Raw genomic sequence first — 5704 nt, 5'->3', positions numbered from 1 at the left:
GTGGTGTCCTAGGCCTTTTATTGCAGCACATCAAAGTCAGAGGCATGCATATCTCTCTGAGTTCAAGGCCATCTTGGCCTACATAGTAAATTTCACTCCATCTAGTGGTACATAGTAAGACTCAATCCTAAAATAAAACTAAAAATAATGGGAAAAAAGCTATTACTAAGTGCTATGATGTTTATGGTAGCTGATCCTTGTATTTCAGCACTTAGGTGGTAATCCTAGGAGTTCAAGGAGAGCATGGTTTATGACACCTTTTTCACCTTTTCACTCAATCCTAAGGGAAAAAAACCTTCCTACAAGTGTTTCTGCTATGGCCTGACCATTGGAGAGGTTCCTGACTTAGATAGAAATTGGGCTTTATTCTTGCCATTTATATTCTGATGGGCATCCGACATTTAAGAGGGGCAATAATGACACAAAGAGTAGATATGGGACCTATCATTTGGACGGGGGTTCTTTTGTTCTATCAGAATTCTAAAAATGGTGAACAAGGAGGAAGACAAGTCCTGCTCTCTGGCAGTGTGTTTAGCAGCACTGAACTGCTACCAAAGACAGGTGGGAGGATCTGAACTTGGGTAACAGGAGCCTTAGCCCTATGAGTGTTGAAGCTCTTCTGTGGGCAAAGAAAGTGAGTTTCCTTATCCCTTGGTTTCAGATTGCATTATAGTTTTCAGACAAACATATGTATTGGGATTCTTCAGCCTTCAAATAGTGTGCGTGCGTGTGTGTGTGTGTGTGTGTGTGTGTGTGTGTGTGTGTGTTTGTGTGTGTGTACCTGAGTGTTTGTATGTGTGTGGGGAAGTACATGCTAAGACTTGCCTATGCAGGCCAGAGGACAAGGTTGATTTTTCCCTTTTACCATGTGGGTCTTAGCTCTTCTGGTTTGCTGGCAGGTGCTTTTACCCACTGAGCCATCTCACTGTCTTTTGTAGCAACTATTACAGTTCCTGTGTAGGCCCAGTAAGTGGGTAATTCCTCAGCTTTTAATTCAGGCCGGTGTTACTGTACTTGGTCCAAGGTCTGATTCCTCTGTCCGTAAGTTTTTGACAGACCCTAGAACTCTTCTGGTGACCAAGACCTTTATGTTCTCTCTGGCTCCTTACAAACATTAATGCTTCTTCACCATCAACTCTTCACACTCTTTTGTCTCCTCTTTTGCAGTCCTGCTTCCTGTGCAGGCTCCTCAGCCTCATCTTCTCCTGCCAACAGCCACATGTCTTGCTTGGCCTGCTGGAATCCAAGGGCATGCCCCTGTCAACACTTTGTGCTGCTGCTTTGTGTTACAAGCTCAGTCTGCACTGCTAAATGTAGGTACGAAGAGACCATTTAAGAAAAGTTGTTCATTGGTCCTGATGTTACACCATGATAAGAAACAGCACAAAATAGCTTCTGCCAGCCAACACAGTGAGTGAGCCTGAGCAACCTGTTTATTCATTCAGGCAGAGCCAATGAGACTTGTATTTTGGACCATTCATAGCCTCACGGTGACTGCAATCCCTTTTCTGGACCACCAGGGGGAGAGCTCCCCCTGTATTCTAGGTGGAAATGTTTGTACTGTCATCTAAGATTGTCATCTAAGATTCTCCTGAAGGCTTATGGTAGTAAAGCAGCTGGTACATTTTCAAACAACACCAGATAAGTCTCAGATTCCAGATTAGGGGAAATCAGCTGGGACTGTCTTATAGTTTTCTCAAGGGATCCCTGCAATGTTCCAGAAGTCTGCTGCTGGTATGAGGGTGGTCCATGTGGGTATTTGACTCACCATCACCTGGTTAAGGTAGTCAAGGTAACAAGGGGCAGTCCAACATTTGACAGGTAGGGAGTCAGATTGCCACACATGTCATCCTCTTTGCATATTTACAAAAATTGTACATGAGACAGAGTGCTCACAAAATATACTTAAATAACTTATCATTAATACTGATAGTGGTTTTAACAGTACGTGACACTTGTCCAGTGTCCCAAGTAAATGGAGCTTCCTCATCTGCCTGAGATATATGTTGTATAAATAAATCCTACTATGGATCACTAGACAGCCTTGGTGAAGTGATATGACCCAGCTCTTTGTGATTCGACGGGTTTTAAAGATACCTTAAGGAGGAAACACTCCTCTAGGAAATTTTCCTCCTGGCCATGTTCATTCCTAGTTTAGTTCTGCTGTACAGATACTTGGAGAACTGAGTAGCATGTAAGGCCTAACCTAGATTTTTCTTGGTTGAGAGAATTTCCCACATAATGGCAGTATCCTAGTGAAGGAATCAGCCTTACCCAACCACAATGTCTCCCCTAGGAAGTACAGCCTCTGACCTTGAGGATTCTCAAGTTTGCTGGCCTGAATATTTGAAATACTTGCATGGGCTCGAATTTTGCAATGAACTCAATTACATCAGGGAACAGTATACCTACTGGAACTCCTAAGCACAAATTGAATGCTTCTTAATTGTTCAACTGGCTGCTTTGTTAAGCAGAAAATCAATGATATAGAGGGTAATCTAAGTCAGTACTTCTGAAACATCTCTGTGTTTCTGATTCAGCTGTACAGCTGGTTAAAGCATAGATCACTGGGTTCCATCCAGAGTTATTTTCATTTTTTTTTCAACTTCTTATAGGTAACTAAAAGACGCTAGTACTCCTGATTTTGGAATTACACTAGGAGACCTGTTCTAAAGTAATCTGAACTATGTGAACATGAATGTGTTACTGGCATCCCAGGCTGTGATGCTGGGCTAGGTCAGAATGCTCTCCTAAATTAACAGATATTATTTAAGTTGTTTAATTGTTATATTTTTGCATGGGTGCTTTGGGGAGTACACATACCACAGAGAGAGAGAGAGAAAGAATGTGTTGGTGATCAGAGGACAATTTTATGGAGTGAGCGTTCTCCTTCCATCTTTGTATGGGTCCAGGTGATCAAACTCAGGTGACCAGGCTTGTACAGCCAGGGTATTTCCCACTAGATTGTCTTGCTGGCCCTTAACAGAAATTAAAAATAAAATATAGTAGACAAAATAATGGAAAATGAATTTATTTAGTTTTGTGTTCAAAAGTGGAGTGTTTCTCAGTCTTTCTTGGCCTTGCCAATACCAATGTTATAACCTATAGATCAAGGATGAATGGAGATTCCAATGTAAAAACTCCTGTTTCAAAAACCCCTTTTGCTTCATGCTTGCATTTAGAGTCATGTGTGAGACACCAAGTGGGGAACAGAGGGTAGAAGAAGTTACAGGGTCAAGTGAACACAACACAAACAGCACATTGAGAGTCGGGGTTAGTCCAGCAGCTTAAATGGATCAAGATAAACTATTCACAAAATGAAAATGAATTCCCACATCATAGTGATTGATAAACTTCCACATCAATCTGCAATACAAATTGAAGAAATGCTCAAAAGATTTAGAAAGGGACAGTCCCTGAATTTTATATGTTCTGTCATAAAAGATGCCCCTACCAAGTACCATTTGGCCTGCCAATACCCAGGATCTGTAGCGAGTTATAACTATGGCTGAAGGTTTGGAGAGCACTGGGGATGCAGGCAATATGCTCACTGGTGCTTTGTCCAGTTGGGCCCAGGAAGGATGTAGCATACGTCTTTATGGCAGCTGACCCTGGAAGAGGCTATGTGTCTAACAGGTGCCACCGCCAATGTTCTCGGAGGCCACTGGCTAGAGGACAAGGTGGGGAAACTTCAAAATTTTTATGGACTCAAAGATAGACACTTTATGCTATCAGGAACAGAGAGAGATGGGAACCGGAGAGGGGACCATGAGGAGGGAAAGTGAGAGATCCACTCAAGTCCTGGTGACCATTGATAATGTCCCAGCAGGGTGTATCACTGTTTCTGGCATGTTGTCCTGTGGTTGTGATATTTTTCGGATTAATTGCAGTTGGCAATTAGTGGGATCCAGGGGAGAGAGGCAAACAGATGAAGGGAAGATAAGATCATATCAAAAAATTGTTGCTGGCAATGGCCACATACGTAGATCACATTCTTACCAGATGATCTGGTGGCTTGGTTTCAGATTCATTTGTTTCTTCCTGGACTGGTTGATTTGTATTAAAAATGATCCGGTGCTGCACATTCTGTGTTATATAGTATCCAGAATAAGTTGTGAACAAGGAAACAGATTAGGCTTTCCTTTTGTCCTTTATATTCTGACAGATGTCACTTGCTTCTGAATAGGCACAGTGACAGCACAAGGAGTTAGGACTACATTGCCCTGAGGAAAGTGTTGGGAAAGGGTTATTCTTTCATGTGGACACTTTCTTTGAAGAGAAAGTAAAATAAAACTGTACACTTTTCCAGGGAGGGGATGTTAACGCCTTGAGCCCCTATTTAGGTATGGAGGGTAATTAGTACTTAAGGACCAAAGTAGCTTATTACTGGTGAAAAGAGTTTACCCATTAAGTGGCGGACCCTTCTGGGAGATTCTTTTTTGTTGTTGTTGTTCTTATTGAATTTTTGTGTGTTTCTTACAGAACATCTCAACAGTCTTAATCATCTTTATTCCCCTGTACCCACTGGCACCTTCCCATAGCCCCCCGACTGGAGCCCATGTACTCTGCCATTCCTGTTAAGGCCCACTGTGTCAAGCAAGTGTTCAGAGATACTCCCCAGTGCAAGTCCATCCACTGAGGTCTAGTCAAAGCATTTAGAGTCCCTAGTTTCAGGAAGACCAGCAACTCATTCTTACTTGAGGTCAAGGTCTTCCCTTGCAGGAGGATCCTGTCTGTAATCTAGTTAGGTCAATGATGCAGAACTCGGAGGCTCTCTGTGGAGACCATTTTAAATTCTTCTGTGCTAAGACCTTGATCAGCCAGCCAAGTCAATTCACAGCAGAAATTCTGAACCCGTGAAAACTCTAAGGAAACTCTTAAAGAGTATGAAAGGCCCAACTTGCTGCATTGTTAACCAGATAACAGTAGTATTGCAGGCAATCCAAGTCCCTCTTTGTTAAATGTCTCTGGGCATCTTAATTACCTGGAAAGGGGCTGTGGATTTAGCTTGGTGGTAGAGAGCTTACCTAGCAAGGGCAAGGCCCTAAATTGTGCCCTCATTTCTGGAAAAATGAAATGAAAGATTTAAGTTATCTTTATTAGTGTGATTATGCACAAATACTTATGTTTAAAGCCAGATATGGTGTTACAGGCCTTTAATCCCAACACTAGCGACACCAAGTCAAGGTGATCTCTATGCATCTGAGGCCAGCCTCATCTACATAATGACTTCCAGGCCACTCAGGGCTATAAAGTGAGAAAGTGAGACACTGCCTGAAAATTTAAACTTAAAAAAAACCTTATGGTGTGTGTGGTGGGACTTGCCTTTAATCCCAGCACTCTGAAGACAGAGGCAGGCAAAAACTGTTGTCATTGCACTGTTTCGTTTCTTAGATGTACAGAAATGTCTTCATTTAGAAGAATCCTATTCATCTATGTTTACTTTTGTTGTTTTTGGAGCCCAATACAAAAATATTATGGATAGCTGAGAGTGGTGGTACACGTCTTTAATCCCAACACTCTGGAGGCAGAGGCAGGCGAATCTCTGTGATTTCAAGGTTAGCCTGGTCTACACAGCTGGGGCTACAGAGAGACCTTGTCTCAAAAAGACCAAAAAAAAAAAAAAAAGTATTTTGGGGAATAGCATGCGGGGTTTTTCTTTTCTTTTTTTCTCTTTTTTTTTTTGTTTTAGGTTTTATTTTTG

General features: G+C 42.0%; 1 long non-coding RNA gene across 1 annotated transcript in view; it reads left to right on the top strand.

Moving 5' to 3' along the window:
* The first annotated feature begins 1175 nt into the window (after positions 1–1175).
* The window catches only part of LOC103733653, a 9257-nt gene continuing 4728 nt past the window's right edge, over positions 1176–5704 (top strand). The window contains exon 1 of the long non-coding RNA XR_607248.1: positions 1176–1317. This is a non-coding gene — a long non-coding RNA (uncharacterized LOC103733653). The remainder of the gene's footprint in view (positions 1318–5704) is intronic.

Source organism: Nannospalax galili, unplaced genomic scaffold (genome assembly GCF_000622305.1).
Source record: "Nannospalax galili isolate Female #2095 unplaced genomic scaffold, S.galili_v1.0 scaffold671, whole genome shotgun sequence".
In the NCBI taxonomy this organism is placed as follows: domain Eukaryota; kingdom Metazoa; phylum Chordata; class Mammalia; order Rodentia; family Spalacidae; genus Nannospalax; species Nannospalax galili.
This window is presented reverse-complemented; position numbering and strand designations above follow the sequence as displayed.